Here is a 14,486-nt window from a genome sequence, read left to right as displayed (position 1 = left end):
GCAAAGCAATAAAGCTATTTTTTCTACTTTACCCAAACTCTGTCTCTGAGATTCGATTTGGCACCAGTGCACCGAGGCTGAGATTCAGCACCAAGCTCAAATATCACCTTCTCTGTGATAGTTTATCAAACTCTTCCAGGCCCAGCAAGTTTATTTCCTCTGTTTCCATAAAAACTTCCACATCATCACACATATTAAAATATGTCCTGCTGCATTACCATGACCTGTTCTTATGTCTGTCTCCTCTAGACAGTAGTTCCTCATGGACGGTGCAGTATCTCAGCACCGATACTATACCTGGAACACAACAGGATGTAATAAATGCACACTACCATGGCTAATTCATTTCAATGTATGACAAAAACTACTGTAATGATGTAAAGTAATTAGCCTCCAACTAATAAAAATAAATGGGAAAAAAAAAATAAAAATAAATGCACACTAAAAGAGTAATTGAATGAATATGCACAGGTACTATTTACTAATCCACCAGGGCTTCCCTGATGGGTCAGCTGGTAAAGCGTCTGCCTGCAATGCGGGAGACATGGGTTCGATCCCTGGGTTGGGAAGATCCCTTGGAGAAGGAAATGGCAACCCACTCCAGTACTCTTGCCTGGAAAATTCCATGGACAGAGGAGCCTGGTAGGCTACAGTCCATGAGGTCGCAAAGAGTCAGACATGACTGAGTGACTTCACTTTCACTGTTTACTAAACAGTAACATGTAAACAACAGACATGTGAGCAACGATCTAGAGTATCTCAGAGGAGCTCACTTTCCTTTTAGTTCAGTCTGCTGGATGAGATCTGAGCATTACCTTCCTTTCCTGCTGGTTTGTTTGTTTTTTGGCCATGTCATACAAAATGTGGGATCTTAGGTCCCCAACCAGCAGAAGTCCCTACACTCCTTTCTTGAGTATATCTTTGAGGCATATCTTTGAGGCAATCTTGATCCAGCAAGCCCAGCATTTCTCATGATGTGCTCTGCATGTAATAAGTAGGGTGACAATATACAGACTTGACATACTCCTTTCCTAATTTGGAACCAGTCTGTTGTTCCATGTTCAGTTCTAACTGTTGCTTCTTAACCTGCACACAGATTTCTCAGGAGGCAGGTCAGGTGGTGTGGTATTCCCATCTCTTGAAGAATCTTCCACAGTTTGTTGTGATCCACACAAACAAGTGAGTGATTCAAATGATATGACTTGTGTTAACATATAACGTGCCAACAATAGCTCATTTTAGACCTGCGCATCCAACAGAACATTCAGCAGTGATGGAAATACTCTGCTTGCACTTGCACAAATGGTAGCCCCTAGTTAAATGCAGCTACTGAGCACCTGAAATGTGGGAAGTGCAAATGAGAAACTGAATTTTTAATTTTAAATAATTGAAAATAACCACATGTGACTAGTAGCTACTATATTGGACAGCATACCCTTCAGTTCAGTTCAGTCACTCAGTCGTGTCCAACTCTGCAACCTCATGGACTGCAGCATGTCAGGCTTCCCTGTCCATCACCAACTCCTGGAGCTTGCTCAAACTCATGTCCATCGAGTTGGTGATGCCATCCAACCATCTCATCCTCTGTTGTTCCCTTCTTCTCCTGCTTTCAATCTTCCCCAGCATCAGGGTCTCTTCCAATGAGTTAGTTTTTTGCATCAGGTGGCCAAAGTATTGGAGTTTCAGCTTCAGCATCGGTCCTTCCAATGAATATTCAGGACTGATTTCCTTTAGGATGGACTGGTTGGATCTCCTTGCAGTCCAAGGGACTCTCAAGAGTCTTCTCCAACACCACAGTTCAAAAGCATCAATTCTTCGGTGCTCAGCTTTCTTTATAGTCCAACTCTCACATCCATACACGATTACTGGAAAAACAATAGCTTTGACTAGACGGACCTTTGTTGGCAAAGTATCTCTGCTTTTAAATATGCTGTCTATGTTGGTCGTAGCTTTTCTTCCAAGGAACAAGAGTCTTTTAATTTCATGGCTGCAGTCACCATCTGCAGTGATTTTGGAGCCCCTCAATATAAAATCTCTCACTGTTTCCATGAAGTGATGGGACGGGGTGCCATGTTCTTTGTTTTCTGAATGTTGAGTTTTAAGCCAACTTTTTCACTCTCCTCTTTCACTTTCATGAAGAGGCTCTTTAGTTCTTCTTCACTTTCGGCCATAAGGGTGGTATCATCTGCATATCTGAGGTTATTGATATTTCTCCCGGCAATCTTGATTCCAGCCAGCCCAGCATTTCTCATGATGTACTCTGCATTTAAGTTAAATTAGCAGGGTGACAATATACAACCTTGACGTACTCCTTTCCTGATATGGAACCAGTCTGTTGTTCCGTGTTCAGTTTTAACTGTTGCTTCTTGACCTGCACACAGATTTCTCAGGAGGCAGGCCAAGTGGTCTGGTAGTCCCATCTCGTGAAGAATTTTCCAGTTTGTTGTGATCCACATAGTCAAAGGCTTTGGCGTAATCAGTAAAGCAGTAGTAGATGTTTTTCTGGCATTCTCTTGCTTTTTCAGTGATCCAACAGATGTTGGTGATTTGACTTCTTGTTCCTTTGCCTTTCCTAAATCCAGCTTCAACCTTTGGAAGTTCATGGTTCACATACTGTTAAAGCCTGGCTTGGAGAATTTTGAGCTTTACTTTGCTAGCATGTGAGATGAGTTCAATTGTGTGGTAGTTTGAACATTCTTTGGCATTGCCTTTCTTTGGAATAAGAATGAAAACTGACCTTTTTCAGTCCTATGGCCACTGCTAAGTTTTCCAAATTTGCTGGCATATTGAATGCAACACTTTCACAGCATCGTCTTTTAGGATTTGAAATAGCTCAACTGAAATTCCATCACCTCCACTAGCTTTGTTCATAGTGATGCTTCCTAAGGCCCACTTGACTTCACAATCCAGGGTGTCTGGCTCTAGGTAAGTGATCACACCATCATGGTTATCTGGGTCATGAAGATCTCTTTTGTATAGTTCTTCTGTGTATTCTTGCCACCTCTTCTTCATCTCTTCTGCTTCTGATAGGTCCATACCATTTCTGTCCTTTATTGCGCCCATCTTTGCATAAAATACTCCCTTGGTATCTCTAATTTTCTTGAAGAGATCTTTAGTCTTTCCCATTCAATTGTTCTCCTCTATTTCTTTGCACTGATCACTGAAGAAGACTTTCTTATCTCTCCTTGCTATTCTTTGGAACTCTGCATTCAAATGGGTATACCTTTCCTTTCCTCCTTTGCATAGCTTTAGACAAGTGTTAACCCACAACATTGTAGGGAAGTTCCACTTCATAATTTTTCTGTATAAAGCCCCCAAAACTCAGCCACTGACAAACTGGGTAATCTTGAGAACTTTCTTAACTTTTCTGTTACCTCCTTCTCCTGTAATGCCAGCAATAGGGACATGGAAGACTGATAGCTCAGAGTTCTGGGGATGCAGAGCTCTGGGGCTCGGCTGTCTTTGCACAGCAAACTGTCTGGAGGGAAGCACCCCTCAACCCCTTTCCAGGGTGAAAGGGCAGGCACAGGCTTCTGCACCCACAGGGACTCCAGAGGTCTGAATCACAAACGGTTGGTTCATTCCAACCTATGAGTCAGACAACCATACTGAAAACACCTAAGGTCCCTGTGGGAAATGCTATGTTCTAAATCTTAAAGAAGAATGAGAAAGGCCTCACTGATGCAAAGCACTGCATCCTCAGGCCTTTTCTGTTCTTCAGGTTGGAGCTATCTCAGGGAGCCACCTGGGTCAGGAGTAAATCATTCAGTTTCTTTCCCTTAGGGTTTTGAGCCTTAAAAGAGTGAGGCTTGTAAGGCTAGCTGAGTTTATAATCATGTTTATTAAGCCTGTTATCTAATTTCCACTTGTTTAGGCAAAAAAAAAAGCACTTTGCAATTTCCAAGGAGAGAAAATGCTAAATCTCCTTCCTAAATTCTCTGAGACAACTGGACTCGTGTGCGTTAAGTTGAAAACACCTAGCCCATCCCTTTTTCTTAAACAGAAAAGACAAAGAGAGGGAGAGAGAAAAAGAGAGGAGGAGGAGAAAGAGGAAGAGGAAGAGAAGGCAGAGAAAGAGAGGGGAAAGAGCTGCTGAAGTAAAACCAAGATATCTGCTTTAGAATGTTCATAACCATTCTATAGAACTTTGGTGTTTTCTGTTCATCCATTTGTCTTGAGAAATGTTACAGCCGAGAGTGGAATACTTGCATGAGTGGCCCAGCATAGACACTTCCCAAGAGGAAAGTCTAGCTGAGAGACAGCCTCAGCATTATCAGCTGTTGGAGATAAAGAGAATCAAGGTAAAGCAAACTGGAAGATCTCAACAGGCCCTGACACCCAGCCTCATACCCCCAGTTCCTCTCACTAATTAGATGGGAAGATTTGTATTGACCAGCAAGCCAGTGCTGAACACACGGCCAACCTCTAAACCTGGCTCTTGCAGGAATTTCTCTCTACAAATACACATTTATCCTGTCCCTGCCACAAGCAGAACACTAGACTAGATATTATATGATAGGGGTAAGATAAGGGAACAAAATATGGTTATCATCCTCTGGGAGTTGACAGACTGGGAGGGGATAGAGGCAAACAGGTAGTCATAATACCTTATCTCCTTATTAGTGACAATTCAGCCTGTTGGATGAGACTTGTGAGATGCCATCCTACTTTGACAATATCCTTGATGGAGACATGGAATATTGCTTTGATGTATTTGCCGTGGGCACTATAATGAGTGCATTTACACAGGGAGGGTTAGCAGACAAAATACAAGCCACCAGTTAAATCTGAATGTATATATCCCATGCAATATTTGGAACATACCTATACAGAAAAGTATTGGTTGTTTTTCTGAAGTTGAAATTTCATTGGACAATTTTTATCTGCTAAATCTTGCAGCCCTATACACAGATTATCGCTAATCCTGACAGTATTTTTTTACTGAGGTAGGCACTAATACTGCTCATTTTACAGATCCCAAAACTTCATGTGACATAGTCACATGAAGTAACTTGTCAAGGCATATGTCTATCTGCTAACATACATTAGAAACCAAGTTCTTAGGCTGCTTTGTTTCCACCGATGGCTAGTTTTTTGTATTTTATGTTGCTAACTACCATCATCTATCTCACTGAATCCCACTTTCTGACCTTGTTTTCAAATTATCTGAGTACCCCCTTCCTCACTGACCAACTTGTAAAGTTCTGGGTCCTGATTTTCAGAGTTAAGAAACAGATTTAAGTATTACATAAAAGGAGGATGTATGCTAAGTCACTTCAATCGTGTTGGACTCTTTGCAACCCTATGGACTATATCCTGCCAGGCTCCTCTGTCCATGGGGGTTCTTCAGGCAAGACTACTGGAGTGGGTTACTATTTCCTCCTCCAGGGGATCTTCCCAATCCAGGGATCAAACCCACGTCTCTTACTGTCTCCTGCATTGGAAGGCGGGTTCTTTACCACTAGCACCACCTGGGAAGTGCAATAGGCGGACAGGGATATAATTTACTCATTATAGCAAAAATCTGATTCATAATTCCCAAGAATGTGAGTCAGCACAGTACACGCACAAGGGGAGTGCAAAAAAACATGCGATATTGGAACCCCATGGCACCCGAAGACAAGACGACTGCAATTCAACAACTAAACTATTCCAGGGGACAGATGGCAGTGACATTATAAGAGTGCACTCTGGAACATCAGAATTTAAAGTTATTCAAATGTCCTTCATTTGACAGTTAAAACTTCCTGACAGTGAATGAGTGAACTGTACTTAGTTCTTTGTGATACTGACTCTATCTGCTCTCCCTCCCAACTCCCCATATCAGTCATTTTCCCCTCAAATGGTTTAAAAGAAAACAAAGCCCATTAACAGTGTGCTGAGCAACTGAAACACCACCAGTTCCCTGCTTTAGACTCAAAGTACAAAAAATAAGGCTTATTTCCTGATCAGATCCTAATGGCTTCTCAAAAGTTCAACATTCATTAGCAGCCTTGAATTTTAAGGTTTACCAACTGTGACACAATTACTTATGGTGGTTCTTTAACTTTTTCCTATTTTATTCTTTTAGCAGAAAAGAGAATTTCCCTGACAATGCCATAGATTTGCTTCCACTCAAGCTCTAAATATTCACAATTGAAACATATGAAATTGGAATCTTTGTAGGTTAAAAATGGTTGAATATCTCATGCAGTTCGACCTAGTGTAAATACACCCAATACTATACCTGCCATTTGCAATGACATGAATGAACCCGGAAGATATTATACTAAGCAAAATAAGCCAGACAGACAAGAAAAAAATCTGCATGATCTCAATGATATGTGAAATCTAAAAATGTCAGATACATAAAAGCAGAGAGTAGACAGTGTCAGGTGGGGGAAATGAAGAGTTTGGTCAAAAGTTACAAAGTTGCAGATATGTAAGATGACTAAGAGGATGTAATATACCATATGATAACTGTAGTTAAAAACACAGTATTGAATACAGAAATTTACTGAGAGAATAGATCCCAGGTGTCTCACCACACACACAAAAGGAATAATTATGTAATGAGGTAATATGCTAATTAGGTCAACTATAGTAATCATTTCATTATCTATACATATTATCAAATCATGTTGCATACTTTAAATACATAAAATTTTTATTAGAAAATAAAAAATTTAAAACATGCATGATATACAAATAAATGGAATTCTCCTTCATTCTTCCTGGTCAGTTCAGTCACTCAGTCATTTCCGACTCTTTGCAACCCCATGGACGTAGGACACCAGGTTTCCCTGTCGATCACCAACTCCCGGAGTTTGCTCAAACTCATACCCATCAAGTTGGTGATGCCATCCAACCATCTTATTCTCTGTCACCCCTTCTCCTCCTGCCTTCAATCTCTCCCAGCATCAAGGTTTTTTCCAATGAGTCAGTTCTTCGAATCAGGTGGCCAAAGTATTGGAATTTCAGCTTCAGCATCAGTCCTTCCAAAGAATATTCAGGATTGATTTCCTTTAGAATTGACTGGTTTGATCTCCATGCTGTCCAAGGGACTCTCAAGAGTGTTCTCCAATACCACAGTTCAAAAGCATCAATTCTTCAGTGCTCAACTTTCTTTATGGTCCAACTCTCACATCTATACATGACTAGTGCAAAAACCATTGCTTTGACTAGACAGACCTTTGTTGGCAAAGTAATGTCTCTGCTTTTTAATATGCTATCTAAGTTGGTCATAGCCTGTCTTTCAGGAGCAAGTATCTTTTAATTTCATGGCTGCAGTTACCATTTGCAGTGATTTTGGAGCCCAAGAAAATAAAGTCTGTCACTGTGTCCACTGCTTCCCCATCTATTTCCCATGAAGTGATGGGACTGGATGCCATGATCTTAGTTTTCTGAATGTTGAGTTTTAAGCTAACTTTTTCTCTCTCCTCTTTCACTTTCATCAAGAGGCTCTTTAGTTCTTCTTCAGTTTCTGCTATAAGGGTGGTGTTATCTGCATATCTGAGGTTATTGATATTTCTCCCAGCAGTCTTGATTCCAGCTTGTGCTTCATCCAGACCAGCATTTCACATGATTGACTCTGCATGTTAAGCAAGGTGACAATATACAGCTTTGATGTACTCCTTTCCCAATTTGGAACCAGTCCATTGTTTCTAACTGTTGCTTCTTGACCTGCATACAGGTTTCTCAGGAGGCAGGTGAGATGATCTGGTACTCCCATCTCTCGAAGAATTTTCCAGTTTGTTATGATCCACACAGTCAAAGGCTTTAGTGTAGTCAATGAAGCAGAAATGGATATTTTTCTGGAATTCTCTTGTTTTTTCGATGATCCAACAGATGTTGGCAATTTCATCTCTGGTTCCTCTGCCTTTTCTAAATCCAGCGTGAACATCTGGAAGTTCATTTACGTACTACTGAAGCCATGCTTGGAGAATTTTGAGCATCACTGAGCTTCCCTGGTGGCTCAGATGATAAAGCGTCTGCCTGCGCTTTACCAGGAGACCCAGGTTCAGTCCTTGGGTCGGGAAAATCTCCTGGAGAAGGAAATGGCAACACACTCCAGTATTCTTGCCTGGAAAATCCCATGGACGGAGGAACCTGGTAGGCTACAGTCCATGGGGTCGCAAAGAGTTGGACACAACTGAGCAACTTCACTTTCTTTTCTTTCTTTTGCTAGCATGTGAGATGAGTGAAGTTGTGGGGTAGTTTGAACATTCTTTGGCAATTGCCTTTCTTTGGGATTGGAATAAAAACTGACATTTTCCAGTCTTGTAGCCACTACTAAGTTTTCCAAATTTGCTGGCATATTGAGTGCAACTTCCTGGTCATTCACACAATAACAGAAAGGTTCCTAGTTACCTACCCCATATCCACCCAAATATGGATCTTGAAATTATGGGACAGAAGGAAATGAATGGTAGCAAGGCGCATGTTCATAGAAGATTAGAACAAAGTATAGATTTACAGTATGAAAGGCTGCCCTTGAGAAGCTTCCAAACCATATGGTTCAAAGAACTGAGAAAACTTCTGGCCAAAGAACTTTCCCTTTTCATTTTACTAGTAAACTATAATTTTTGGTTTCTCTTTCAGGATACAGTAGAGAACAAACAAGAAGCACATTTTTTAAAAACTGCCATTTACCCCAATATAATCCTTGTTTGTTTTTGTTGTTTAGTCGCTAAATTGTGTCCAGCTCTTTTGTGACCTTATGGACCACAGCCCGCCAGACTCCACTGTCCATGGGATTTCCCAGGCAAGAATAATAATCCTTGGTATTTAAGTATATATTGGGGGCCGAGACTGTTTCTCTTCATTGTTTCATAGGTTTGGGTCTCTTTGCTTCCTTGATTCCTATTGACATTGTCTTATTCCTATTGACATCAACATCCTTATAACAAAGGAAAATATTAGGACTGCAGAACTTCAAGGAAATGAGTCACGACAGAAGTATACAACAGATTTACTTTCCTGTAGGTTTTCATATCTTAGGGTGATTACCATAGTGGCTTATATTTAGTAAGTACTCAAAAAATTTCATTTACTTGTCATAAATCAATCTATACCAGAAATCCCAGCTGTGGTCCAGAGAATGGTATTGAAGGGACTTCCCTGGTGGTTCAGTGGTTAAAATCTACTTTGCAATGCAGGGGATGTGGGTTTGAGCCTTGGTTGGGGAATTAAGATCCCACATGCTGTGGGGCAACTAAGTCCAAAAGCCACATCTAGAGAGAAGCCTGCGCACCAAAACCAAGATCCGTTGCAGCCAAAAAAAAAAAAAAAGAGGAAAAAAATACAAGAACCCCGCACCCACATGCGCACTGTGCGGCCATGAAGGTCCTCAGCAGCCTGTGCGAGAAAGTTAAACTGAGCAATAACGCACAGAACTGGGGGATGCAGAGAGCAACTAATATCACCTGTCAAGCTCACCATGTCAGCAGGAACAAGGGAGATCAAGTGGTGGGCACCACGGCTGGCTTTTGTGGTCGCACAGTATGGCTAACAGGCTGCTCTGGAGCAGGAAAGACCACAGTAAGCATGGCTTTAGAGGAGTACTTGGCTTGCCACATTAGTTCATGCTACACTTTGGATGGTGACAACATTCATCAAGGTTTCAGTAAAAATCTTGGCTTTAGTCCTGAAGACAGAGAAGAGAATGTTCGATGTATGGCGGAAATAGCTAAACTGTTTGAAGATGCTGGCTTAGTGTATATCACAAGTTTTATATCACCTTATATTTTTGTTTTATTGACTATGCTAAAGCTTTTGACTGTGTGGATCACAACAAACTGTGGAAAATTCTTAAAGAGATGGGAATACCAAATCATCTTACCTGCCTCCTGAGAAACCTGTATGCAGGTTAAAAAGCAACAGTTAGACCTGGACATGGAACAATGGGCTGGTTCCAAATTGGGAAAGGAGTATGTAAAGGCTGTATACTGTCACCCTGCTTATTTAACTTATATGCAGAGTATATCATGCAAAATACAAGGGTGGATGAAGCACAAGCTTGAATCAAGATTGCCAGGAGAAATATCAATAACCTCAGATACACAGCTGACACCATCCTTATGGTTAAAGTGAAAAGAAACTAAAGAGCCTCTTAATGAAGGTGAAAGAGGAGAGTGAAAAAGCTGGCTTAAAACTCAACATTCAAAAAACTAAGATCATGGCCTCTTGTCCCATCACTTCATGGCAAATAGATGGGGAAACAATGAAAACAGTGACAAACTTTATTTTCTTGGTCTCCAAAATTACAACAGATGGTGACTGCAGCCATGAAATTAAAAGACACTTGCTCCGTGGAAGAAAAGCTATAAAATTTAGACAGTGTATTAAAAAGCAGAGACATCACTTTGCTGACAAAGGTCCATACAGTCAAAGCTGTGGTTTTTCCAGTAGTGTATGGATGTGAGAGTTGGACCATAAAGAAGGCTGAGCACCAAAGAATTGATGCCTTTGAACTGTGGTGTTGGAGAAGACTCTTGAGAGTCCCTTGGTCAGCAAGGAGATCAAACCAGTCAATCCTAAAGGAAATCAACCTGAATATTCATTGGAAGGACTGATGCTGAGGCTGAAGTTCCAATACTCTGGCCACCTGACTTGAAGAAGTGACTTATTGGAAAAGATCCTGATGCTGGGAAAAATTGAAGGCAGGAGGAGAAGGAGAAAACAGAGGATAAGATGGTTGGATGACATCACTGACTCAATGGACATGAGTTTGAGCAGGCTGGAAGATGGTAAAGGACAGGGAAGCCCAGCATGCTGCAGTCCGTGGGGTTGCAAAGAGTCAGACATGACTGAGCAACTGAACAACAATACTGAGAAATGCAACAGTGTAAGGCACATTCACAAGGATGCAAGTTTATTTTTCTTTGAGGTGTTTGTTGATGCTCCCCCATATGTTTCTGAACAGAGGGATGTCAAGGGACTCTACAAAAAAGCACAGGGTGGAGAAATGAAAGGCTTCGTTGGGATTGATTCTGATATTTTCTGATATAAAAAACCAGAGGCCCCTGAATTGATGCTGAAAACAGATTTCTGTGATGTAAATGACTATGTTTAGCAGGTTGTGGAGCTTCTACAGAAATGGGATGTTGTGGATGCCTCTTATAAAGTGGAAGAACTGTGTGTGCCAGAAAATAAACTTCATTTGACAAAAACAGATACAGAAAGCTTTCTGGCACTGAAAATTAATAGTGGATATGTAGTGGGGGCAGGTTTTGGCAGAAGCCTGGGCAACCCCACTGAATGGCTTTATGAGAGAAAAGGAGTACCTGCAATACCTTCATTTTGATTAGCTTCTGGATGAGGCTGTAATTAACTTGTCGGTACCTAGAATCCTGACGACTACCCAAGAAAATAAAGAGGGACTGGATGGCTGCACGGCATTTGCTCTGATATACAAGGGACTCTGTGTGGCTATTCTTCGAAATCCAGGAATCCAGAGTTTTTTGAGCACAGGAAGGAGAAGCGCTGTGCCAGGAAATGGGGAAAAACATGCAAGAACCACCCTTACATCAAGATGGTTATGGAACAAGGAGCTTGGCTGATTGAAGGAGATCCTCAAGTCTTGGACTGAATTTATTGGAATGATGGTCTTGATCAGTATCATTTTACTCCTACTGAGCTATAGCAGAAGTTTAAAGATATGAATGCAGATGCTATCTTTGCATTTCAATTACACAACCTGGTGCACAATGGCCATGCTCTATTAATGCAAGATACCCACAAGCAACTTCTAGAGAGGGGCTACTGGTGTCCTGTCCTTCTCCTTCACCCTCTGGTGGCTGGACAAGGGATGATAATGTCCCTCTGATGTGGTGGATGAAGAAGCATGCTGCAGTGCTGGAGGAAGGAGTCCTGAATCTTGAGACCACAGTGGTGGTCATCTTCCCGTCTCCCATGATTTATGCTGAACCAACTGAGGTCCCGCAGCATTGTAGAGCACGGATGGTTGTGGGAGCCAACTTATACATTGTTGGACAAGACCCTGCTGGCATGCCCCATCCAGAAACAGGGGAGGATCTTTATGAGCAGACTCACGGCACCCAAATGCTATGGCCCCTGGTCTGATCACCTTGGAAATAGTTTCCTTTCAAGATGCAGCTTATAACAAGAAAAAGAGGCAGATGGACTACTGTGACACTGAGCACCATAAAGACTTTGAATTTAGTCTTCAAAACACAAATGCAAGAACTTTACCCAAGAAGGCCAGAAATTTCTTGAAGGTTTCATGGCTCCTAAAGCCTGGACTGTGCTGATGCAGTACTACAAATCCTTGGAGAAAGCTTAAGTTGTTAACCTAGTCATTTCACCTTTGACACCTCATTGAGTAACAAGAGGGGACAGGTACTTAATGTTGGCATCTCTTTGTGTTGGTATCTATCTGGACATGCTTCCTAAAAACAGACCCTTTTCCTTAACTATTAATAGTATCAGTCTGGACTGCCTTATGAGTTCTGTTCTGAACTAGTGTAACACACTCCTGGCTTTAATGTATATTTTAACTTATCTTTAATGTATCTTTATTATAGTTATATTCCTACAGTACAGTTTTAAAATCTTGTCTTTTTGTATTATACTCATACTTTGGTATTATCATTTTTCTCAAGGTATTATATCAGTTGTAACCAGTAATATACACTTTGAATTTCACTTTTCTTCTCTTGAAAAAAGAAAAAGTCCACTAAACAATAAACTTGGCAAGACCTTGTTTTGGGAATTTAAAAGAAAAAAAAAAAACTGATGGTAGTCTATCAAAAAAAATTAAACAAACAATAGTATTGAAAATATTTGTGTGTAAAGTTACAGCAATTCTTAGAGGGGAATATATATTTTCAATTGTTTACTAGAAAGTAAGAGAGTAAAAGTTGATGAGACAGGCTTCTAGCTAAAGAAGTTAGGAAAACACAATGAGATAAGTCCACAGAAAGTAAAAGGAAGAAAATGATAGAGAAAAAAGAAACTAAAAACCAAAGGTACAATCAAAAGGATTTTTTAACAGCCAAAAGTTGGATATTTAAAAACACTACTAAAAGTGACAACCTCTGGCAAGATGGATCTAGAAAAAGAATAAACGAGGTAAACAAACATCAGAAATTTTCAAAGATTTTTTAAAATTGTGAACAATCTTAGGCCATTTAATTAGGAAATACACACAATGAAATAACTGACAAAATTTTAACTTAAAACTAATTCAAGAAATAGGAAGCCTGGATAGTCCTATTTTAAAAAATAATTGAATCAATAAATAAAAATTTTAACACACATGCACACAAACACACATACATATACACCTGAGTCAAGACATACAGATATAATCTACCAGACTTCAAAGAAACAACATTATTCCAATCACCCCTCTCTGACATAAATCACAGCAGGATCCTCTATGACCCACCTCCCAGAATATTGAAAATAAAAGCAAAAATAAACAAACGGGACCTAATGAAACTTAAAAGCTTCTGCACAACAAAGGAAACTATAAGCAAGGTGAAAAGACAGCTCTCAGATTGGGAGAAAATAATAGCAAACGAAGCAACAAAGGACTAATCTCAAAAATATACAAGCAACTCCTGCAGCTCAATTCCAAAAAAATAAATGACCCAATCAAAAAATGGGCCAAAGAACTAAACAGACATTTCTCCAAAGAAGACATACAGATGGCTAACAAACACATGAAAAGATGCTCAACATCACTCATCATCAGAGAAATGCAAATCAAAACCACAATGAGGTACCATTACACACCAGTCAGGATGGCTGCTATCCAAAAGTCTACAAGCAATAAATGCTGGAGAGGGTGTGGAGAAAAGTGAACCCTCTTACACTGTTGGTGGGAATGCAAACTGGTACAGCCGCTATGGAGAACAGTGTGGAGATTTCTTTAAAAACTGGAAATAGAACTGCCATATGACCCAGCAATCAATCCCACTTCTGGGCATACACATCGAGGAAACCAGATCTGAAAGAGACATGTGCATCCCAATATTCATCGCAGCACTGTTTATAATAACCAGGACATGGAAGCAACCTAGATGCCCATCAGCAGACAAATGGATGAGGAAGCTGTGGTACATATACACCATGGAATATTACTCAGCCATTAAAAAGAATTCATTTGAATCAGTTCTAATGAGATGGATGAAACTGGAGCCCATTATACAGAGTGAAGTAAGCCAGAAAGATAAAGACCATTACAGTATACTAACACATATATATGGAATTTAGAAAGATGGTAATGAAAACCCTATATGCAAAACAGAAGAAGAGATGCAGATGTACAGAACAGACTTTTGGACTCTGTGGGAGAAGGCGAGGGTGGGACGTTTTGAGAGAACAGCATCGAAACATGTATATTATCTATAGTGAAACAGATCACCAGCCCAGGTTTGATGCATGAGACAAGTGCTCGGGCCTGGTGCACTGGGAAGACTCAGAGGGACTGGGTAGAGAGGGAGGTGGGAGGGGGGATCAGGATGGGGAACACATGTAAA

At 40.6% G+C, this 14,486-nt stretch overlaps 1 pseudogene; it reads left to right on the top strand.

The window, feature by feature from the left end:
* The first annotated feature begins 9,236 nt into the window (after positions 1-9,236).
* LOC110136572 (bifunctional 3'-phosphoadenosine 5'-phosphosulfate synthase 1-like) lies at positions 9,237-12,283 on the top strand (annotated as a pseudogene).
* The last annotated feature ends 2,203 nt before the right edge of the window (positions 12,284-14,486 follow it).

Source organism: Odocoileus virginianus, chromosome 19 (assembly GCF_023699985.2).
Source record: "Odocoileus virginianus isolate 20LAN1187 ecotype Illinois chromosome 19, Ovbor_1.2, whole genome shotgun sequence".
Lineage (NCBI taxonomy): Eukaryota > Metazoa > Chordata > Mammalia > Artiodactyla > Cervidae > Odocoileus > Odocoileus virginianus.
The sequence above is the reverse complement of the archived record's forward strand: the minus strand, read 5'-3'. Positions and strand labels throughout refer to the sequence as shown.